At 36.3% G+C, this 25387-nt stretch overlaps 1 protein-coding gene and 1 non-coding gene across 3 annotated transcripts in view; both read right to left on the bottom strand.

Moving 5' to 3' along the window:
- LOC105490492 (5-hydroxytryptamine receptor 2C) overlaps positions 1-25387 on the bottom strand; it is a 295545-nt gene that overhangs the window by 247243 nt on the left and 22915 nt on the right. For both annotated transcript variants that reach the window (XM_011756208.2, XM_011756207.2), the window contains exon 2: positions 24475-24541. The gene's annotated coding sequence lies outside the window, so the exon portion shown is untranslated. The remainder of the gene's footprint in view (positions 1-24474; positions 24542-25387) is intronic.
- LOC112428151 (small nucleolar RNA SNORA35) lies at positions 7019-7146 on the bottom strand. Its single transcript, XR_003020049.1, has one exon. It is a non-coding gene; the product is annotated as a small nucleolar RNA SNORA35 (small nucleolar RNA).

Below are 25387 nucleotides of genomic sequence, written 5' to 3' on the forward strand. Positions count from 1 at the left end.
AACCCCGTTTGCCTTGCTCAATGTCATGGTTTTTCAGGTTTTCTAAGACTTGGTTACTCGCTCTGCATGTCAGTGTGAGTTTGCATTTTAATTTTCCTTCCTGCACCTGATGCTTTACAATGACTCTGTAAGGTGTCAACAATCTCTGAAAGTTCTGGGATGAGGCGTAGAATTTAGATCATGCTCTTATTTTGCCACAGTGGTGATTAAACACTAACACATACAGACACACATACAGGATGAGTGGAGGTTTAAGTTGTATTTGCTTCTAGACCCTGAAATAACTGAGCTCATTTTCAAAATAAATAATCTACTTTCAAATTTGGTCTTTATTTTACACATACACTTAGTCAGAGATGTCTGCTGCTTAATATTTCAGCACATTGTCAATCAATTCCATACGCTTTTTGCTTTTCCTCTTCCTACTTCTCCCTGTTTAGTCAGAAGTTTTCAAAGTTTTATGTGCTTTATAGATTGAGGGTGTAGAATATTCTAATATGACTGGCAGAATAAAACAAAGACTGATTTATATTTCTCACGCAGTGTATTTGAAAAGACAGATTCCCAACCATTTGCCTACAACTCTATTTCCAACTCCTATCAGTTAGTTTTGAGTTGTTCATATCTCTGATTTAACACTTTCAATAGTTGCCTCTGTATATTTAAACATTTAAACTTACAGGACTAGGTAGTGCTGAAAAAAATACACTTAAAGTTAAAAAATGTCAACAGGTCTATGTGGAAAGCTAGTAGCAATTTCTTAACACTTAAAATTCACTTATTTGTAAAAAATTAGCAAAAGGTACTGACTACGAGTATTTTCCTGAAAGGACTTCAGGTTCCCTGCCAATGCCTAACCGTACCAAAAGTGAGAGGAAGCCCCTGGTAACAGTGTTTACAAGGTGTTCTGTGTGTAAAAATGCAATCTGGAGAAAATAAATACCCTTACAAATATTTGCTTTCCTTGTAGCACTCATTTATAATCAAACGTTTATTATAACTCCTATTTTTTCTTACTTCTAGTTTTCATTCAACTTGTCCTGATAAAGTCTTGAATTCTCTCCATTTGATTCCCTACCGCTAGCTTCGTGACCATCAATATCAATGTGAAAAGCATACATTAGTCAGAGGTAGACTCCACCTGGATTTAACTATATTCTGGCACACGCACATACAATATCTGTCTCTGATTTCTGACAAGTGACAAAGATAAAAGAATGAACTATCAACTTAAACATGGTCGCATTTGATCTTGTATTTTGCATCTACTATATATTAAGAAGGCTCCAGATTTAATTATGGATAAACATATAGCTACATTTATCATGCCACAATTTTCAAATACAGAATGAATATTTGACAAGTAAAAATAATTTTCTCTTGCTCATCAGATTCCTTTTAGGCTAGATCTGTCCTCAACTTATCCAGTTAGTGGAAGGGAGCATCAGTGTGTATTATCAAAAGTGATGTATAATCCATACTGATGTTTTAGGGTCACCTTTCCAACTCCCTCCAAAATAGGAAAACCTGCACTGGAAAGTGGGCCTATAGCCTTGAATCAGCTGGATTCTCAGAAGACACCTCAGCTTCTTTGAGTTGCTAGAGTTCCTTGCTGTTCAGTGCCGTAACTCCACTCCAGGGAGCATGATCTTTCCTGTTAGGTGATTAGCACTTGGAATAAGGGCAAGATTCTTTAGATCAGGGAGGTAGAGCAGATGGGAAACTGGTTTCATTTGTGAGAAGGGACAGAAAAAAAAAACCTTTGCACAGCATTCATGCTTCTCAACTGAGTCGGCTGCAGCCTCAGTCACCTGTTAACGTAACAGCTATATTCACGGTCTGAAAATACACAAAGCCAGCTTCTCCTGGCAGAGTCCCTTACCACTCTGGGGTTGCATTACCATCACAGGGAATGAAAACATGGTTCTAATCCAACTAGGAAACAAAGGGTACTTGCAAGAAAAAATTTCAATTCAATTTAATGCAACAAATATTTGTTGGTTTGGGATCATTTACCTGCAAGAAATGTTCTTCTTTGACAGAGAAGCACATGATTCTGAACTGGCTACAACTATATGATTGGAGATATTGGTGACAAAAGTTATTACCATAAAAATTAAAGCAGGAAAGGAACTTGAGAGATCATTTACGTAGTCCTTAGTGGAGTGCCTTGCACAAAGTAATCTCATCATAAAAAAACTAATGAATGGATGAAACCAGTTCAATCCCTTATTTTACAAATCAAGAAACTAAAGGCAAAAGGAAGAAGTAATTTACTCAACGATACAAAGTCAGCCAGTGGAAGAGCAGGACAAGAGACCAGAATTTCTGAGTCCTTACCTATTATTCTTATTAACATACTCTTCTTTATATTCAGTCATTTCCACTGTTGATTAATCAGCTGTAGACCATATTCGTCTTCATCCCCATAACTATGTGACTTCATACCCACAATGTCTTTTAGTACAGCAGCTCCATTAAACTAGCCTTAACCACTCTAATCCATATCCTTACACCTCTTCTCTGAATTTTCACAGTGCTTACTGGCTATACCAAAACTTGAAGCTTTTAATAAAAAACATACTTGGCAAGAATTTTATGAATGTATCTTGCATCATTAATAAGGTTTGTATGCTTCTTCAGGTAAGGGACGTTTGTTTATAGTTCTTTATATATATCAGCATGTAACACCCAGGTTTACCTGGGTGCATCAGAATGAGTACATAATTTAGCATCCAGATTGGACACTTTTGAGAGTTAAAAATTATAATTAATACACATGCAATAAGCACAAACTGTGACTGTCCTAGGAAAAGTAGAATATATAGTCACCCTAATAGTTGTTGACTTGTTCAACATTTGTTAAATTAGAATCAATCATTGCTGATTGTACAATTGTCCAACTGTGGGATATTGTTTCAATTTACAGATTACAATGAATTAAATTATTTCTAAAGTAGTAATCACTGAAAAAATAATGATAAGTTGCAGAATTCTATTTAGTTACTGATTTTTTTTTTTTTTTTTTAAGATGGGATCTCAGTCTATCACTCAGGCTGGAATGCAGTGATGTGATCTCGGCTCACTGCAACCTCTACCTCATTGGGCTCAAGGGATCCTCCCACCTCAGCCTCCCTAGTAGTTGGGACAACAGGCATGTGCCACTGTGCCCTTCTAATTTTTTGTATTTTTGGTAGAGACAAGGTTTTGCCATATTGCCCAGGCTGGTCTCAAACTCCTGAGCTCAAGTGATCCGCCCACCTCAGCCTCCTGAAGTGCTGGGATTACAGGTGCAAGCCACCATGCCTGGCCACAATATACAGACTACACTGAATGAAATAATTTCTAAAGTAATAATCAGTGAAAAATCATGATAAGTTGCAAAATTCTACTTACTGAATTCTCATATGTGAGTATAACTTGTTTAAAAGTTATTAATATTTCTGCAAATTTTCACTTATTGCCTTGCTTTTTAAAGCTGTAAGGATAAAGTTAAATGAAAAATGTTTGTTGGTCCAGTTTTAATCATTTTAATATTGAAAATATGGTGGAGAGTAAAAAAATTAGCCTTGTTTCTAATTCCTTCCTGATGGTAAAATATGAAGTGTGATGGCTTTCTACGTGGGGTGAGGGGGGCATGCTGTTAGAACCTATAGATAAAAAGGCCCACATTTGTAATTTAAAAATAGATTTAAATTTACTCTATTTAAGAGTATGAAGACACACATCAAGATTTTTTAAATTTCTATTGAGATAAGTAATGGAGGAAGTAGTAAGGGAAATAAGTACCTTCTATGATAGAGTCATATACAACTAATAAATTTATAGAACTAATGACTAATAGCTAAAATTTTATAGCATTTACCTACCATCATACTCTCCCTCTCTGTGTGTATATATATGTACCTATATGTACATATGTGTATATATACACATATATGTATATATATGTGTATATATACCTATATGTATATATGTATATATATGTCTGTGTGTGTGTATATATATACACACACACACGCATATGTACTTAACGTACTTTTTTACTGCCTCTCCAAAATGTAAGATCACTAGGTGTTTAAAACAATAGTTTTATCTGCTTGGAGTACATACATTCACACACACACACACATATATATATGTGCATATATATGTGTACATTCACACATATATGTGTATACATATATATAGAGAGAGAGAATGATGCCTTTGAACATATTAATAAAATATATCTTTACATTGATTTCTGTTAAGAAATAATCAAATAAATTTTGATACAATTTTCATGATATCAAAAGAATATATATTTTTAGGTTCAGATATTTAACAAATGTTCAGACATCCCAGACAAAATAGTACATAGATTGAATTTATTACTATTGCTAAATTAGAGGTTTAATGATAAAAATACCCTGCAGCAGAATGAATTTGAAGCATCTGAACAATGGCAGTTACACCATCTGCTCCAGATAGAAACTTGCTATCTTGACAGTAGCAAAGAATAAATAGGCAGTGCAGATACATCAAACTGGCAAGAGGGTAAATGCAACAAGGAAATAAGCATTTTTTAGACAAATTGCTTTTCCTGTTGAATACTACATTCTATCCTAAATAATACTTCATTCAACTACAGGCAGATGTTTGTGTCAAAGAGAATTCATAGTCTTTATCACAAAAACAGTTTTATATTATTAGAAAATCTAAATAATCACACTTTTCCATCCTCAAATTTCCAAAGAAAATTAAAATACACTAGCAGGAAAAAGAAGCAAAAACAATTACAAGGGAAAGGAAATAGCATGCTTCCTTTAGGAAAAATGCTGAGAAAAAGACATTATGTTGACAGATTCTGACCTACCCACATGGACCTCTAAGATGAGCCCCAAGACTATATTATTTGAAGAAATCAAGTTTCAAAAATCTATTTAAAAGACTTCCTTCTCACACCTTGTTATCAGTGGGATATTTGTATTTATGGGTAAGGGATGAAGATATATTAAAATAGCATTCATTCTGTGTTAAAATAATAAAGAGAAAATAACAAAACTATCATTATAGACATTCATTTGTAAGGTTATTAGGTCACGTGAGCACCCTACCTTGACATGTTTCTAAGGAAGAAGGTATTTATTTTTATTTCAAAAGGAGGCCAGTCTCTGGAACATCAAGACAAAGAGGTTTATATAAAGGCACGTGCCAATCTTCTACTCCCATTCCATATCACCCACATATTTGATGTTCACATTCCTTTTATTCTTGGCTCAATAGCATTGATAAAGATTATAGTTGAAAGAATTATAATTTTTAAAATATATACCAAACTATGGTATAGAGAAGTCATTGTACTTATCCTTGCCAATTGTCAGGAAAGATGTGTCATCTTTTTTACTGAGTTTTACATATCAATCAATAAGTATTTATTGAGATATATATTTTTAACTGCTACATTTTGCCTCAATTGTCTGAAAATAGTAAGATTGTAAATGAAATGCAGATTGTGTACATTTTTTTGCTATCTAATCTGATCTGATTTATGATCAGAACATAAATATGACCTTGGGTTAATGAGGGCCATGTCCTTTTTGTAGGAGTCCCCCCTAAATACATTTCCTAGGAAGGCAAGTTTACCATCCATAATTTTAATACAAGAACAGTATGAGGTGAGGTCTTCCTTCAAAATAATTGTTTTTTACTTAACTTATCCCGGATTCATCTGTCACAAACTATTGTTTTCTAAATTTTAAATGAGTTTTCAGCCTGTATTTTATCACCTAAAACAGTGCCTTGTTTTATACAGTGCTAAAACTACGACATTCAATCTTCTAAAGCTTGCCTTCAGTTTTGGGTACAAAAATTGATGGCTGACTTCATAGATAACTTACATTAATTTATCCAGCAATAGTTATTTATTTAGCTTCTGCTTTATGAAAGGCACTGGGATAGATGCTGCAGTAAGTACTAAGATGTATGAGAAGATAGACCTTTCAAAGGGTTTACTAATTAGCTAATAAGCTAACAAGGTGAATTAACAGAATAAATGAGAAATTGATCATTGTCAAATTATGTGATAGAGGGAGAGATTAGTTGGGACTTGAGCATTTGAAGGTGTCATGATGGAAGAAAAGGGGGCCAGGAATGAGTCTTGAATGTAGTTCTAACTTGTAAGAAAGAATTGGAAAGGGAATTCTCTCAGCACTAGGTCTAAGCTGACTGTTTATATACAGAGAATGAAGAGGCTGGGGAAGCCTCACTTGTCAGGAAGCTAGTAGAAATGTGGGGCAAATACAAGGGCACCATCATCTGCAAGATAATTATAATCTCATTTTCATCACATCAAAAGGAGAAAACCACTTATCTCTCTGTCTTACTAACACTTAATGAGCAAATTGCCCAGAGATTTAAATGGATTTATCTTGTCATATAATCACCATGACAATCTTAGATCATTCCAGTAGTGTCAACCTTATTTTATGGACTAGGACACTGAATCTAAGAGGGGTTAATGTAAATTGCTAAAAGCTTCCCAGCTAGTAATGATTGCAATAATGTAATAGCGAGGATAATATTTACTGAGTATCTTCTATTAATCTGGTATGGACATAGTGACATTTTCTTTTTTTTTAGACGGAGTCTTGCTCTGTCACCAGGCTGGAGTGTAGTGGCACAATCTCGACTCACTGCAACCTCCGCCTCTCAGGTTCAAAGGATTCTCTGGCCTCAGCCTCCCAAGTACCTGGGACTACAGGTGTGTGCCACCATGCCCAGCTAATTTTTTTTATTTATTTTCTTTTTTGCATTTTTAGTAGAGACAGGTTTCACCATGTTGGCCAGGATGGTCTTGATCTCTTGACCTTGTGATCTGCCTTCCTTGGCCTCCCAAAGTGCTGGGATTACAGGAGTGAGCCACCGCACCCGGCCAGACATAGTCACGTTTTTCTAGTAATAGCAGTTACTGAGCTGCCTGGATCTGTCTCTCCACTCTCTCACTTTTTTTTAGGTAAGTCATAGGGCCCAGGAGATATGTACCCAGCTGCATGCAGGAGTAGCCCACGGTGTGACTCTCCCAGCTTTGAGAGGGATTTGCTTTTGCACCGCTCGATGCCCAGTTGGTCAAGGTGGAGCCCAATGGGTCACTTGGCAGTGCTGTAGACAGCAGAGTTGGGGTTGGGGCCCCATGCTCTATATAGAAGAACAAGCTTAAAGGAGGGAGTGGGTAGGTGATCAGAAACATCTCAGAACCCATTGCTTCATTCACTCAACATGGTGACTGCTAGTTCAACTTCCAGTGAAGAAAATGTGAGTTTAGAATCAGGCAGATCTGGCCTCTGAATCCCAGCACTGTCACTGACTAGCTGTGGGACTTTGGTAAACTCACTCAAGTTCTTGTAGCCTCTGTTTTTACATATATTAAATGGAATCAGTAATGACTACTTCATCAACTGCTGTGAGAATTGGAAGAAATAACTTGCAGAGAGTCTAGTCCACTACCTGACATTACTTGTTAAGCATTTAATAATTAATAGCTATTGTCATAAACATCTCCCTACTCACCAATACCAACCTCTTTTTTTTTTTTTCAAATTATCATTTGTTGGGGGATCTGGTGAAAACATTTGGAATTTTTTTTAGCTAATAATTCTATAATTTTCTACTCTTCTTATAATTTCCCCTTACAAAAGAAAAGTTGCTTTAGATCCAATTATTTTACATTGGCATATATACTGAATGACTATTTTAAATTGCCTAATATTTCCTGACAACGAATTTGTAGATCACTATCCTCGAATTGTTTGAAGGACAATGACACATCTTTCCTGTGCCTCTGGAAGGAACTCACATTCTCTCAAATGCACAAAACAGAGAACTATCCATTTGATGTACCTTTTTTTTTCTCTTGGTTAGGACTGAAAATCTGCCACCTCAAGTAGTCATTGGCAAATAATCATTACCTTTTTCTCCATTTTTTGCTTCATTAAGTCAGCAAATATTCATAGATAAAATTTTATGAACCAAGAAGTACTCTAATTAATAGTGTTCCCACCAAAACAAGTGCCTTTCTCTATATCCCCCTGACGTTTTTCCTAGCCTGGTATGCTGCCTTACCAAATGATGCTGCTTGGGTGTTCAGCCGTCTTTGAATTCTAGGAATAATCTGTCCTCTAGTGCACAGAACAGGATTAATTATAACCCTTGGTGTATGAATCACCATTACCATGTCTCCACATACAGCCCAAATAATATAATTAATTAATTAATTATTAAAACAGAACATCATATACAGATTGTGTTCAATTTTAAGAAATAATGCCAACTTTTTCCAAGTAATTTTACAACTTTATATTTCTGCTAGCAATGTGTAAGAGATCCAGTTGTTCATGTTCCCACAAATGCTTGGTTCTTACAATAGGTATAAAATGTTCCATTACTTTCTTGCCTGTCCTCCCTGTATGAGGAAGTTTCATGTCCAAAGTTGAGGTTTGGAACTTTTCTCAGACATTTGAAGTAGAACGGAATCAAATACCAGAGACTTCTCAGCAAAATGAGAACTACAAGTGATAACCTAGTCCCTTCTTGGCTAATGGCTTTTAAAAAATGAAGAGGAGGAAAACAATTTAAAAATAAGTATTACCCACTTTAGGAGTAGGGGAAAAAAGCATACTCCAGATATTAAAGGGCACAGGCTTTTCTGTGACTCATAAAAGGGCATATTTTCTTGCCTAAAATTCTAGAGCAATAGCAAATTGAAGGGAAAGATACAAATTAACCCATGTTTCTGTTTTTCCAATGGAGACCCATTTCCAAACTGTTGGATAACCAGAGTATAGATACTCTCCTAAATGCACAGATCATTTCACAGATATAAATATAAAAAGATGGAAAAATAACATGCCACTGGTTGTTTATTAAGTGTGGGTTTTAATAGTTTACATTGGGCCATTCATTTATGAAGTTGTGGTTCCATCTAATTCATCATTCCGAAAAATACCTGTTCATTATTCCACAGTTTTGAAAAGCAATTGTATACCCCAAATAATTGTTTTATATGTACGTATGATACCAATAGTCTTAATCCTAAATTCTTATATTGCTCTCAATGTGCAAACACGTCAAAATGCATCTTTGTAGTACAGATAATTCACCTACAAGAAATTTCACTAAAGTTTTTACTTTATTGGTGACTGTTATTCTATCACTACCTTTGGTGATCTGCTACTGTTCTAATTATGCCTAACCATGCTCCAATAAAATTATGTACTTGCCAACTACTAGTTGCAACAAATCCTGGTCAGTGTTTTTTGTTTATTTGGAGGACTGAAATTTAAGAGGAGCATTTCTAAACAAATAAGAGTTCCTTAATATAAGGATATTGGCCAGGCACGGTGGTTCACACCTGTAATCTCAGCACTTTGGGAGGCCGAGGTGGGTGGATCACCTGAGGTCAGGAGTTCGAGACCAGCCTGGCCAACATGGCGAAACTCTGTCTCTACTAAAAATACAAAAAATAAAAAATTAGCCTGGCATGGTGGTGCACGTCTGTAGTCCCAGCTACTTGGGAGCCTGAGGCACAAGAACCGCTTGAACCCGGGCTGCAGAAGTTGCAATGAGCCAAGATCGTGCCACTGCACTCCAGCCTGGGCGACAGAGTGAGACTCCATCTCAATTAAAAGATAGATAGATAGATAGATAGATAGATAGATAGATAGATAGATGAATACAGATATCAAGATAAAAGACTCCTGCCTTTGTTAGACATAAAATAGATACTATTTAAATGCTGCTTTTAAAAAAGAGAGCAAATTCACATTATTTAAATATTTCCATCAAATTTTAGATATACCAAGCATTAGAGAAACATTTCTGCTGAAAAGTTAACTACTAACCGCATGCAATCTTGATATTATAGGTCATGTCTAATTGATTCAGACTAGTGAACTAAAATTGTTTTCAGGATTCACTAGGCATTCCAGTTTTGACCTTCATTCTTCAAGGCTGTGAGGATGAGCTACTGGGCACTGCACTCTTTAGAAAGCAGATTTATAAGCTTTACTTTCCTATCCTATGATCTAATGGTAAGGTACTCTATCATGGTCAATGCAGATTTTTTTTTTTTCTCAAGATAACTATTCAACAGAAAAACAAAATGTCTCTCTTTTGCTTGCTTTTACTATATCCTTGTCAAAAAGTTATTTGATCAAGCAGCAAATATTTATGGAGCACCTACCACGTGCAAGGGCCTGCATGGGGCATAAAAAAGAGACTGTGCAATGATATGAAAGAGATAATGACAGAAAATGGTTATACAATTCATCCCAGTTGATAAGCGCACTTTCTTAAGGATCTTCTGCTGAAATGCAGGCTTCATTAATTCCTCACCTCTTTGTACATGTATAAACCTTATTGCTTAGAGCACACTATTCTTTTTCTTTATTTTATGTTAATTAATCTTATCTCACCAATAAGATTTTAAGTGAAGGTGAGAGATCTTGGCCAATACGTTTCTGCAACCCCAGTAATTCCTGGCATAGTGGTGATCACATAATAGTTCTCCATAGTTATCTTAGTGAATTAATCTAATATTTAAGAATATATTTTCCAGATACCTTAGTCCACTCATTCTTTATTATAACCTTCATAGGCACAAGTAGAAGAAGGGGGAAAAGCTGAAATTAATTGTATCAGCATCAATTACTAGTTCTGCACTCTTCTATCTAGTTCTGGACTTTTCTATCGGTCAGATGTTTCCAGCAAATTATGTGAAAACTTATGAATAATTTAGGGCAATGAACAACATCTTTTCCTTGTGACAGGAGAATTTTGATATGTTAATTGCAGTGTTTTGCCTTTTAAAAACTAGGTTACATCATTTTTGGTTCTAATGCCCACATAATGCATTACCTATTAATATGAAAAGTCAAAAATAATAATCTTGGATTTATATAATTTTCCCAAAAAATAAACTTAGAACATTATGTTCTGTGGGCCATGATATAATGTTTAATGAAGTCAGAGACACTGACTCTGTTTTCTTCCAACTACTACTACTTAAATTGCCTCTGACCTTCCAATTAAGGCTTTAAAGAGCCTTGCTATCCTTCTCTTCCTCTAATTCAGTGAACATCTCTTCTCACAGTTATAACTCTGCCATAAGGAATCTCAATCAGTGAATTATGGAACATGAATAAAAATTATTTTTAAATGACAGAATTCAATGAATTCAGTAGAAACTGGATGCAAATCATATGAATTCCTTCTATTTCATTTGCTTTAGTGTCCCCTTTGGGAATGTAAATCAACTCTCTAAACCTATGAATATTGAGAAGGGATGAACTCAAGTCAACTTTTCCTAAAAGCCTGTCTAGATAGTAGATAGAACATTAAATAGATTATCAGTTTTTAAAAGTTGTGACTTGGAAAAGCTTTCACCACATTGGAGTCTTAAGCTCCTGAAAACATGGCATAACTCTGTAGCCACCTGGTGGCAAGGGATGTTTATTACAGGTGTAATAAGTAGCACAAAGCATCAAAACCATGAGACAAAGATGAAAGTTCCAGTCCCATATTTCTTTCTTTTTCTTTTTCTTTTTTTTTTTTTGTGACAGGGTCTCGCTCTGTTGCCCAGGCTAGAGTACAGTGGCCCAATCACAACCTACTGCAGCCTCAACCTCCTGGGCTCAAGCAATCCTCCCACCTCAGCCACCTGAGTAGTTGGGATTACAGATATGTGCCACGATGCCTGGCTAATTTTTTAGTTTTTATTTTTTTTGCAGAGATGGCATTTTGCCATGTTGCCTAGGCTGGCCAGTCCCATATTTCTAAGCACTTAACAGGAGCTTCTCTTTGGAAAAGCTACTGTAAATATCAAAACCACCAAATCGGCATCTGCCTCTAACCATTTCCTTGGTTATCCATTTTTGGTTCTAATGCACACTTAATGCATTGCCTATTAATATGAAGAATAAAAAATAATGATCTTGGATTTATATAACATTCCCCCAAAATAAACTTAGAACTTTATGTTCTCTGGTGCATGATATCATAACACTTAATGAAGATAGAGTTGCTGGAAGTTGCTGTCACCTTACCTATTCCAGCTGATCTCCTATTACTGACTATAACCCAGTAAGGCCACAGACCATCCGCCTTGCCTCATTCAACACTCATTGGTTTCCAAGCTTTTCATGAAGCTCCCCTACTCCAACACACACTTTGAGATACTCTTTCTCTTTCCCCCTCCAAATTCTAAATTCTATTCTGTTTTCAATGTTGAGCTCAAAAGCCACTTCTCACTTTCGGTCTCAATCTATTTGTGTTGTTGTAAAGGAATATCTGAGGCTGGGTGATTTATTTGAAAAAGAGGTTCATTTGGCTTACAGTTCTGCAGGCTGTATAAGAAGCATGGTGCCAGCATCTGTATCTGGTGAAGGCCTCGGGCTGCTTCCACTCATGGTGGAAGGTGAAGGGGAGCTGGCATGTGCAAAGATCACATGGTGAGAGAGGAAGAAAAAGAGAGAGGGAGAAAGATGCCAGGATCATTTTAACAACCGGCTCCCATGGTGTCTAACAGAGTAAGAGCTCACTCACTACCATGAGGACAGCACCAAACCATTCATGAGGGATTTTACCTTATGACCCAAACTCCTCCCTTTAGGCTCCATCCTCAACATTGGGGATTAAATTTCAACGTGAGATTTGGAGGGTCAACCATCCAAACTATAAGTAGAGAATATTTTTAGAAAAGCACAGGCTGTACAAGAAGCGTAGTGCCAGCATCTGCTTCTGGTGAGGGCCTCAGGGTGCTTCCAATCATGGCAGAATACTAAGGGGAGCCGGTGCGTACAAAAGAGAAGGCGCGGGGAGGGAGGTGACGGGCTCTTTTGAACAACCAGCTGTCATGGAAATCAACAGAGCAGGAACTTATTTATTATGGTGAAGGTGGCACCTACTATTGAAATTTGGAGGTTTCATGTAAACCATATCCAAATATCTTTTTAAAGATAAACGTCAAGTTCATTATCCCGGGGCATGCCACTAAATAGCTGAAATTATCAATATGCACTGTCTTATTGAGCCCTATTTAGCATCTTCCATTACAATGCATGCTAATCTTGCCCTTTCTTCATTTGTGTTTCCCTAATTTGGCATCAGGGCTTTCTTTCCCTGAGTTAGCTTTTCAATGATAAGCTCTCAAATAAACATTTTCCCAAACAATTACTCTTTTTAATAATATACATTCTAGCTGTGCCTTTATTTGACAAATTTGGAGAAGACCCTAAAGTATCAGGATTTTTTTTTTTTTTTAACATGCTAGAGATACTTGGTCATTTTTTTTTCCCTTTTGGAATCAGAGGTTGCTGTTAGTCAATAACATAAAGATCTGTCTGTAAACTGAAATTTTATCTTACGCTTTAAAGGCACAAGGAGTGCCAGAACTCATCAAAATGAATTTTAAATGAAGAGAAGCATTATGAAGGAAACAATGTAAGGAAGCGGAGCTGCATTTAAATGTTAGCACATCAAGTAGCAAAATCAATTTCAAATATAATTTTTAAGTGTAAAGTGTAACAAAGATTAATTCATTTGTGCTTTTATATCTAGGAGAACATGATGTGTTTTGTCAAAATGAATTGGCAGAGATAAGTACATATCCAATTTTAGGGAAGCATTCTTGGTGGAAATCTAAAGATATAAAAATAATGAGTAATAATGGAAAGAGTCGTTCATTTATTCTTTCATCTGATATTTATTTAACACATTTATTGAGCACTTGTGCACTACTAGTAAACATTGCTTCAACTATTAAAAGACAACTTTTGGGGTCAGGCGGGGTAGGTCATGCCCGTAATCTTAGCACTTTGGGAGGCTGAGGCGGGCGGATCACATGAGTCCAGGAGTTCAAAACCAGCCTACTCTGTCTCTACTGAAAATACAAAAAACCTAACCAGGTGTGGTGGTGCATCCCTGTCATCCCAGCTACTCAGGAGGCTGAGGCACGAGAATCGCCTGAACCTGGGAGGTGGAGGCTGTGGTAACCTGCAATCATGCCACTGCACTCCAGCCTGGGCGACAGAGCAAGACTCTGTCTCAAAAAAAAAAAAAAAAAAGACAACTTGTAGACTAAGACACCAATGGTTTAGACTATTTTAATTGCATTATAAATAAGACTATTTTGTTAAATACACAAACAGTATATAATATCTGTTTAAGTTCTTAGGGAAACAAATTATAGGAAGAGAGGAAAAGGAAATAGTATATGAAATATATGAAATAGAAAAAACTCAGAAACTTTGAAGTGTATGCTGAATATTTCAGCCATAAACTCTCTCAACCTCCTGATCACAGGCACTTGAAAAAAAGTCATTTTCTAGTCACACATTGTTTTCTGAAGATAAACATCAACTTCATTATCCAGGAGCATGCCACTAAACAGCTGAAAGCATCAACATCCACTGTCTTATATAGCCTCATGTAAAAATAAAAAACATCTTTCAAGAGAAAATTTACAGGGTTTTGACATTGACTAAGTGGCTTCTGTATGCTAGAAACTTTAAGTGGGCTGTTTCATTTAATCACTCTGACAAACTTATTTTGTGTTGACTTTCATGTTATGCTTAAGGTAAGTAAGGCTTGGAGGAGTTTTAAGTAAATGTCAGTTATAATAATGACAATACTAGCAAGAAAACAATAGTTAACATTTGTTTAACATGTGGTATGTGGTAGGTACTTAATATCACCAGATTGACACAATAGAAACCTATAGGACTCAGGGGACTGTGGATAACTCACTTAAGCCCCTAGGCCTCATATGTTAAATATAGGTAATAATAACCACTGTCATTGGAAGTTGTGAAAATTAAAGGACACAGTTTGTACACTGTCCAGTAGTGCCTGGCATGGAGCAGATGCTCCATACATGATCGTTTATAATGATACTTAACATCCCTCTTGTTTGGTGGGAAATCTGATCACAGGTCCTTTGAATTTTTTTTAAACCCTATTAAGTTTACTGTGTCTATATTTGCTTCCCTTTCTAACTTCCATTAATAAAACCCTACTGCCTTTCCTCTCATTGTTAGCCAGTATTTAAAAATTACCTAAAATACTGTGACCAAAACTTTTAGGTAATTGTTTCTGATTTGAACAAAGCCAGAGACAAATCTTCCCTGTACATCCGGAAGATTAACTAGCATTCCCTTATTGTGGAAAAGCGGAAATTCTCTCTTTGCTCTGCTTCCCACTTTTTTTTTTTTTTTTTTTTTTTTTTTTTTTTTTTTTTTACCAGGGGTTATAGGTAAGCCACATCTACTGGCAGATGTATTGCCTATTTTGGAGGAGATCTGGATAAATAAAATAGGCTTCCAAGCCTCTCTTTCCTCATCTGTCAAATGGTAGTAAAATTCAGCATTTATTGGATTATGAGTTTTTTTATTAATCATGCTTTTTATATAGTAGTTTTTCAGCAAATCTTAACTATTCCAATGAAACATACCTCCACAACAACTGGACAGCATCCTGTGGGGAAATGGGTGAGAACTAGATAGGAAATAGAAAAATAATTGGGAGAAGAGAGTTTCCAAAGGCACTGGATTTTGTTAATTTTGTATTTGATATCCCATTTTTCATAATTCTCAGCTCTGGTGTTTTTTTGTAATATTTCATTATCTCACTTCACTGCCACCACCAGAGAACTAATAGAAACATCTTTTATAAAACCCATATGCTCATTTTACCTCTCAGCATGTATTCCTACTCTGTAGCTTATCAGCAAAGTCAGTCAGACACTGAGACATCTGGGGAGACAATTTTTCAAATCTTCAATCCTCAGTTCTTAGCTTCCCTTTTTAATCTGCCGTGTGCTCTGTAGCAATGGAAAAACAGCTTGACAGGCTTGCTCTGTCTGGCTATATGACACATATTTCCCATTTCACCAAGAAATTTGCAAGCCCCCATCATTTATATAAATGCTTCCACAAAGTTTGCATTTGAGAACATTTTGTAGTCACTTTCAAAGAGTCTTGGCCTTTCAAGTGCAGTTTTTCCTGGTTTCCTCAGTCATTTCTATTCTTTCTCCCTCCCAGTGGTCCAGTCCTCTCTTGATCTGAAGTTCTAAAAGGTCGAACTTAATAGCATCCCCCATGCTCATTCTGCATGCTCACCTGACACGACTACTCATTAAAGTTTAAAACTATTAAGCCGGGCGCGGTGGCTCAAGCCTGTAATCCCAGCACTTTGGGAGGCTGAGACGGGCGGATCACGAGGTCAGGAGATCGAGACCATCCTGGCTAACACGGTAGAAACCCCGTCTCTACTAAAAAATACAAAAAACTAGCCGGGCGAGGTGGCGGGCGCCTGTAGTCCCGGCTACTCCGGAGGCTGAGGAAGGAGAATGGCGTGAACCCGGGAGGCGGAGCTTGCAGTGAGCTGAGATCCGGCCACAGCACTCCAGCCTGGGTGACAGAGCGAGACTCCGTCTCAAAAAAAAAAAAAAAAAAAAAAAAAAAACAAAAAAAAACTATTTAGACATGCATTTAAGGGACCACCCTTTCATTGAGCCTTCTCAACCTAGAAGGGCTTGTTCTTCTCAGGCCACAATCCAATGCTTTCAGTTCGGAGAACACACTAATGCTGTTGCTGGCTTATATCTTTGTCTTTCACTTTCTCCTACTTGTCTGCCCAGGAAAAGCCTTCCTTCTTCAAGTCCTAGCTCAACTGTAATCCTTTCTACAAAGCCTATCCTGTCACACTCTACCTCCACTCCAGCCTCTACAACAGTTATCTATTGGCATCTTATACCATAGCAGGGTGGTTGGCAAACAACAGACTGTTTTTGTATGGCCTACAAGGTAAGAATGATGTATATGTTTTTATACAGTTGAAAAATATTAAAAGATAAATAATATATCTTGATATGAGAAACTTATAGGAAATTCAAATTCCAGTGTTCATAAAATTTCATTGGAACCCAGACCCACTCATTCATTCATATGTTGTCTGTGGCTGTCTTCAAGCTACAATGGCAGAGCTGAGTAGTTGCAACAGAGCCTACATGATTCCCATATCCAAAGTATTTATCATCTAGCTCTTTTCAAAAGTTTCACATCCCCTGATTCATTACCTTGTGACTCCAAGTGTAGTCCATGGAAATCTGGGAGCTGGTTAAAAATGCAGAATCTCAGGCCAGGCGCCATGGCTCATGCCTGTAATTCCAACACTTTGGGAGGCCGAGACAGGTGGATCACTTGAGGTCAGGAGTTTGAGACCATCCTTGCCAACATGGTAAAACCTTGTCTCTACTAAAAATACAAAAATTAGCCAGGCAAGGTGGTGCATGCCTATAGTCCCAGCTACGTGGGAGACTGAAGCAGAAGGATCACCTGAACCCAGGAGGCAGAGTTTGCAGTGAGGTCAAGATCGTGCCACTGCACTCCAGCCTGGGTAATAGAGCAAGACTCCTCTGCCAAAAAAAAAAAAAAAACAAAATGTAGAACTCAGATTCCTCCTCAGCCTGACTGCACTAGTCTAGCATTCATCATGTTGTCTTAAAATCATCAATCTTTTAGCAGATGAAAAAACAGAAACATGACCAGGATAATAAAATGTATGAGTTATGGTAGATATATGGAATTTAAGGCAAATTTGGGTCATTGCAAAATCGCTGAGTGCAATTCCGTGTAACACATATAAAGTATAATGTAATATTAAAGCAGAAACAAGAAAGCTTAGCCAGGAGAATATATGAACTAAGAATTATATCACTCAGCAAGCTATTCATTTACTAACACCATATTTCAATTATATTCATATATATTCAATATATATATATTCCATATAGTCATATATTCAGGCAATATATTCATACTGTATTACATGTATTCATATATATAGTGTGAAATATAAGCCCTATTAGCAATATTAAAACTTTATAAATTATGCTATAACTCATTTGACATACATTTGAGTTTGCTTATTTAATAAAGCATAGCAGTGATATAATTTGATTATCTGAGATCTTAAAATGTGAATGTGAACCTCTTGCTGCATGAAACAGGGCAAGTGAAACTTACTTAAAATTTTTGCTGGACTGTTCAATAATGCAAATGTGGTGTTAGCCATTTATAAGTGTCGCCTGCTTGTATAGATAACATTACACTTAAAATCACAGCAGTACTTTTACTGCTGTCAGTTATGAGTTGATAGCTCACATATACAACCCTTTGTTAAGGTCTTAGTTACTGAGACTTCTCATTTTTCACCAGGCTGCAATATTTACAGCTGCCACTGGGGGGAAGGTAGAAAAATATCCTTTGCAATTCAACAGTCACAGAGCAACCATCACCAAAAATTATACAAATGACTTTTTCATAAATAATACCTATTTATTTATTCAGTTATCCAGTCAACAAATATTTATTAATTCATTGGTATAGCCTTGGTAGTGTGTTAGTTGCTAAGAATACAATATTGAGCAAAAGCAATACTGTTCCTGACTTCATGGAGTTAATTAACATCTAGTGGAGGATATAGGAATCCTCAAGGAATCACAAAAATAAGTGTATAATTATCAATTGTAATAATTGCTATGATGGAAGGTACATGATGTTATCTATTAGGGTATATAACAGAATGCTCACCTTGTGTTAGGGGATATGGTGGGCAGGAAGTCTTCCCTGATCCCAGAAAAACAAATGACTTTGAGCTCGTGTTTTGATGGCTTATATAGGAGTTAACTGGTGTAACTGGTGATGTAAGTATTAGGAGAGATGGGGAACGCAAGTTAGTATTAACAACAGAAGGCACAATTTCTGGCAAGGCCCTGTGATCAGAGAGATCATGTGCTCAAGGAACTGAAAGTAGATCAGTGGGGCCTAACTATTCATGAGGGGGATGAGGGAATATATGATGCTGAAGAGGAGCCAGATCAGGTTGTCTTTTATAAACAGGTTGTCTTCCTAGGAGCAATAAGAATTGGGAGAATGGATTGGGGAGTGCAAATGTGTAATTGGGAGAACTAGTTAGAGGGTCATTCTAATACTAAAGAGATGATGGAAAGCCAAACTGGTATGATGTTTGTAGAAATGGAGTGAAGATATTTAGGAATTAAAACTGACTGGAGTTGACTGGAGTTAGTAATAAATTTATCACGGGGTATAAGGGAGAGGAAGCCATTCAAGGATGACTCAGTTTCTTGTTAATCCAACTATCTGAATAACAATGCAATTCCCTGTGATGCTAAGAAACTTGTAACGCATTGAGAGTACTTTCTTACACAATTAAAACCCTATGAAGTCACTGAGAATACTTTATGAGAGCACAAATAATTATATAGAGATTAATTTATGTATATATTTAATGGATATACCACACATATATGATTTGGTTTTCATATTTTAATAGATAACATTACACTAATACTAAAGTTCATTATTACTTTAGTATTAGTTTATTAGTATCTCTAAAGACTTGTTACGTGGACAACTGTACTTAGATCTACACAGTGGCAGTCTCAGAAAGGAATTGTTAGAAATTTTATGTACACAATGTACTACTTGTCTGGGTCATATGTTTAATTTGCTGGAGGAAAAATAATTTTTAAATAAGAGCAAAATGCAATTGAAACATGATGTAATATGCAAATAGTCACTTCACACAGCATATAAAAGCTTCCACACAATTAAAATGTCTGTATTTTTTTTGAAAGATCTATGCTACGTTTAAATTAGAGTCATATGAACTGAAGCTAAGACTAATACACATTTTCAAATAGTGAAATAAAAATCAATATTCTTGTGTCGTAATCTCTTTAATCATAATATCCTCTTATAGGACATGTATTAATTTACTTGGTACAGTTGCTTAAGTCATACCTATATTTTATATTTAAGAAGATATTAATGTTTTGAAAATGTATAATTTAAAAAATCAATCCGATTTTTGAAAGACATATGTTGAAAACCAGAAAACATACATATAAAATTATTTTACTGTTGTTATCTAATATGGATGAACATGTAACTCTGAAACTACCTTGATAACATTTGGCTACCTTCCTTTCCAAAACAAGGTAATTTTCACTTATTTCACGAAAGTTGCGGTATCTTAGAAAGGACGCATGCTAAATTATGTTGTTAGTCTTGTTGAATTTTGGCACAGACTATTGAGTGAAAAATTTGTGTGGCAGATAGTCTTAACAGTTATCAGTTGGCTAAGTTAGATTATTAATTACGATAATCAGTTCTTTAAGTACTTAGTTAATCCTATGTGTTTTGACTTCAACTGATAATTATAAAGGATCACTTAAATTTTTGATTAGCAAAAGCAAAAGCTGTGCAGAATGTGGAAATATAAAGCTCAGGTTTTCCTGTGCTTTAAATGTGTATGCTCATTTACTAAAATGCATTCCTGATTGAGTACCTCTCTTCTAGACATGCTGTTATTTTGTCATGATAATATTGATAGTTACTATTAAACCAATTAATGAATATAGTATTGAATGCATATTATGTGCAATACACCATGTTAGTTCCTGTAAGTGATATAAAATGCATTTACTATACATAGAACAAATTATTGTTACTTAACGCACTCAATTCTCTGCTCCTTTCATAAGTTATTTTTTAGTTTTTAGTTTTTGTGGGTACATAGCAGGTGTATATATTTACAGAATATGTTTGACTTGTTGATACAGGCATTTGATTATACATTATTTACAACAACCAAATGAAGAACTGATGAATAGTAAAATATATTTCATTTTTAAATCAAAGACGTGAAATTAAAATATTTGTGAATAAAACAGATAACTACAACAAACTGCAAAGTGAAATGATGCAATTGTCTATCAATGTAAGCAATATTTGCTATTTGTTATGGTCTATTTCTGTATTTCTGTTTTTCTTCTTCTTCTTTTTTTTTGAGACAGGATCTTGCTTTATCACCCAGCATGGAATGTATGTAGTGGTGCAATCACAGATCACTGCACCCTTGACTTCCTGGGCTCAAGCAATTCTCCCACTTCAGCTTCCTGGATAGCTAGAACTACAGGTTTGCACTATCATGCCTGGCTAATTTTTAAATTTTTCGTAGAGATGGGAGTCTCACTACACTGCCCAGACTGGTCACGAACTCCTGGGCTCAAGCAATCCTCTCACCTTGACTTTTCAAACTGCTGGGATTACAGGCATGAGCCACCATGACCAGCCTATTTATGTTTTTCTTAAAGTAATTTGGTAACCTAGAGTAAATAACTTTGCAGTAGATACTCAGTTCTATATTAGAGAACTCATATGGAAAACAGATTCTGTTAATTGAACTTGCATTTATTTGTAGTAACAAAAAAACCACATAATTGAAAGGTAAAAATTCCTAAATCGTTAATGTAAGTGTCAAGAGAGTGACAATTATAAATCATGTTTTGACAATGTAGAACCAATGTATGTGCACTGTTTCTTCATTACATTAACCTTTTAAGTGAATAACTTGAAATGTTGATGTGGTTTTACAGAAAAAAATAATGTTTACTTTTGATACTTACTGCTATTACAAACCTTATCCAACTCAGGAGAAGCACAGTTGTCCAACTGATTAATTTCACAGGAGACATTGAATACATTACCTAAATTGTTACTTTGACTGTGATATAAATATATACGTACATCTATATCACAGTAGAATAGGTAGCACAAGTAAGGCTTTACAGAAGGTATTACTAAGTTCAAATGATAGTGGAGACAAATTTCTTTTTAAGATTTATTGAATTATGTAGCTTAAAATAACCACAGATGGCTGGGCATAGTGGCTTATGTCTGTAATTCCAACAATTTGGGAGACCGAGGCTGTTAGATCACTTGAGGTCAGGAGTTCAAGACCAGCCTGACAAACATGGTGAAAGCCCCGTCTCTACTAAAAGTACAAAAATTAGCCGGGCGTGGTGGTGGGCGCCTGTAATCCCAGCTACCCAAGAGGCTGAGGCAGGAGAATCACTTGAACCCAGAAGGTGGAGGTTGCAGTGAGTTGAGATCACACCACTGCACTCCAGCCTGGGAGACAGAGCAAGATTCCATTTCAAAAATGAATAAATAAATAAAAATAAAAATAAAATAGCCAAAGAAATCACCAAGAACCCAGAGATTAAAAAAAAAAAAAAACCCAAAGAATATCGGGCTGTGGATGTATACACATTATAACAAAACTCTTGGTACTCTTCTATTTACAGTAAGAATTAATATATTTAACAACACCAACATTATTTACTATAAATAATCAAGCTCCAACCTTCTATAATAAATATATTGTACATATCTTTTTCATGTCATTGATATGCCCTGACAAAGACAGCCTTACAGAGAAGTGAAGTAGGCAAAGGCCTTACATACCTACATGATGAGATTTGAGACTTATTTTCCCCTTTAGCTCATCAAGGGATTCAGTTATGGGAACCACACTGTTAAACCATGCCTCCCTCTAGATGGGGTAGGACTTGTAAGGTATTGCCACATTATGACGAATTTGTGTATCAAATCTTCTCTAATTAATAGCTGGATAAGAGCAAAGTGTCAACAGGTGTATGTACAAAGAGGCCTGGGAGAGAAGCAAGGAGTACTCACTATAGAGTTGTGAATATTTGGCACATAGAGGTAGAAAAACAACATGGTAAGGACAGAATAGCATTGAAAAGAAGACAATAAAGATGAAATTGGTGAACTTCACATTCTAGTAAGGCTGACCTTGGTCTTTACTACCAGACAAGGCTTACCATGCCAATGATATTTGTGAGATAGTCTTGTGTGAATGTTGTTTGAAGCCTGAGAGTAGAAACTTACCTGCATGTCCAGGTTAACCTATTTCACCAACGCAGTGAAAATATCTGCAAGCAAACTTGGATCTTCACAAACACTTAGAATGAGTGACTTCCTGTGTTCTTTCAGGACTGCTGTGGGGGTTCTTTAAAATTTTACATTTTATACTTTTTGAATGTCCCTTATGATTTTTTCTCCCCCTCTGGAAAGCTGTTGATAACATCAAGAACTCTTTTCAATACACATCAAAGAAAGTTACCTTTGCCATCATCTTAAGTGGTGAGTAGTTGAATAAAACAGAACAATTGGCTATTCTGACAAAGGGTACATTTTAATGCAGCCATTTTGATGCAACTGTCTTGATGTAAAATCACTGTTTTCTTATTTCTTTTATTTTTGATCATTAATAACATGTGCAGCAGACATTCCCAACCTTATTCTATCCCTATCCTCTTTCGAATTTTGACAGACTTCGACTTTTCACTTCTTTTATCTAATGTGTATATATTAATGTCATACTAAAAATTTTTGTTAAAATTTTACTGTCAAAAACGATTTAACCTATACCATTGTATCAGTTCTTCCTCCAAAACTATCATTCTAAAAACATTTTGTGGTATTAAATATTTGTATATGATTATGAGAACAATCAGAAATTTAATTGAGAAGTCCCTATGCAGTCTGGAGTCTAAAATAAGGAATCCAATTTAAATCCACCTTGTTTAACTTGTGATATATTTACCCAATCAAATAATCATGCTGTGGACATCTATAGAATGTAGAGTGTTCCATTATCCGGATCTGCGTTTTTCAGCATTTATAACGGATACTCCCTTTTGAGAAACAAAATTCTCTGCTCCCTTCCTCTCCTGTTGAGATTTTTAAGCGCATCCATTGAGAGTATTTTGAAGAGCTATGCTTTCTAAAATTTGTCATAGGAAACAACAGCTAGATTTCCTACACTCCAATCATGGATATAAGAGTTTATCACTGAAAGTAGGCTTGGCTTGGGGGCTCATGCCTGTAATCCCAGCACTTTGGGATGCCGAGGTGGGCGGATCACCTGAGGTCAGGAGTTCGAGACTAGCTTGCCCAACATGGTGAAACCCTGTCTCTACTAAAAATACAAAAATTAGCCTGGTGTGGTGGCGTGCACCTGTAATCCCAGCTACCGAGGAGGCTGAGGCAAGAGAATCACTTGAACCCAGAAGGCGGAAGGTGCAGTGAGCTGAGATTGCACCACTGCACTCCAGCCTGGGCAACAGAGTGAGACTCCACCTCAAAACAAACAAACAAACAAAAAAGAAAAAACAAAAAAACAAGAGTTTGTCATTGAAGAAGAAAATTGAACTTCACTAACCTAATTGTCCCAATTTATACTATCATACTTTATACTTATTTACTATAAATGTGGAGTGGAGGTTAATGGTTTGGTAAGGGGTCTGCATCATACATTACTTAGTAATAAAATAAACTTGAGTTTTTTTTTTTCAGGTTGCATTAAAATGCCATTTACCAATTACATAATATTCTTTTTCAAACATGTTCGGCCCTTAATGGCATATGTTTTACTAGTTCATGGGTAGGTCTACACTAGCAAAATAATAGGAATCACCTTAATATAATAGTTGAATATAATTTCAAAATAAGAGTATTGAGGCATGCTTATATGTATACTCACAATTATTTTTGAAGGATGACGTCGGTTGGCCTATGTTATAGATGCTCGCGGGTGTTAGCTGATAACCCTAAAAGCAAACATTGAGAAAAATGCAGTAAGAACTCCATAAGTAAGGTGCTACACAGAGTACATATACCATTCACATATAATGAATGACGGAAAAGTAGTAAGGCTGATACCTATAAACTTCAGAAGAAAGAAGTTTCATTTATATAAAACGAATTTAAAACAACAAAATATTAGTACAGCGGGTATGTCAGAGGCATTTGAATTAGAGCATCTCCATCGTAAATAGGGGCTGGGTAAAATGAGGTTGAGATCTACTGGGCTGCATTCCCAGACAGTTGAGGCATTCTAAGTCACAGGATGAGACAGGAAGTCAGCACAAGATACAGATCATAAAGACCTTGTTAATAAAACAGGTTGCAGTAAAGAACCCAGCTAAAACCCACCAAAACCAAGATGGCCATGAGAGTGACCTCTGGTCATCCTCACTGCTATACTCCCACCAGTGCCATGACAGTTTACAAATGCCACGGCAACATCAGGAAGTAACCTGACAAGATCTAAAAAGAGGAGGCATGAATAATTCACCCCTCGTTTAGCATATCATCAGTAAATAACCATAAAAATGGGCAACCAGGACAGGGCGCAGTGGCTCACACCTGTAATCCCAGCACTTTGGGAGGCCGAGGTGGGCGGATCACTTGAGGTCAGGGGGTCAAGACCAACCTGGCCAACATGGTCAAACCCCGTCTCTACTAAAAAATACAAAAATTAGCCAGGTGTGGTGGTGGGCACCTGTAATCCCAGCTACTGGGGAGGCTGAGGCAGGCAGAATTGCTTGAACCAGGGAGGTGGAAGTTGCAGTGAGCCGAGCTCGGCTGCTGCACTCCAGCCTGGGTGACAGAGC

The sequence above is a fragment of the Macaca nemestrina genome, chromosome X, assembly GCF_043159975.1.
Source record: "Macaca nemestrina isolate mMacNem1 chromosome X, mMacNem.hap1, whole genome shotgun sequence".
In the NCBI taxonomy this organism is placed as follows: domain Eukaryota; kingdom Metazoa; phylum Chordata; class Mammalia; order Primates; family Cercopithecidae; genus Macaca; species Macaca nemestrina.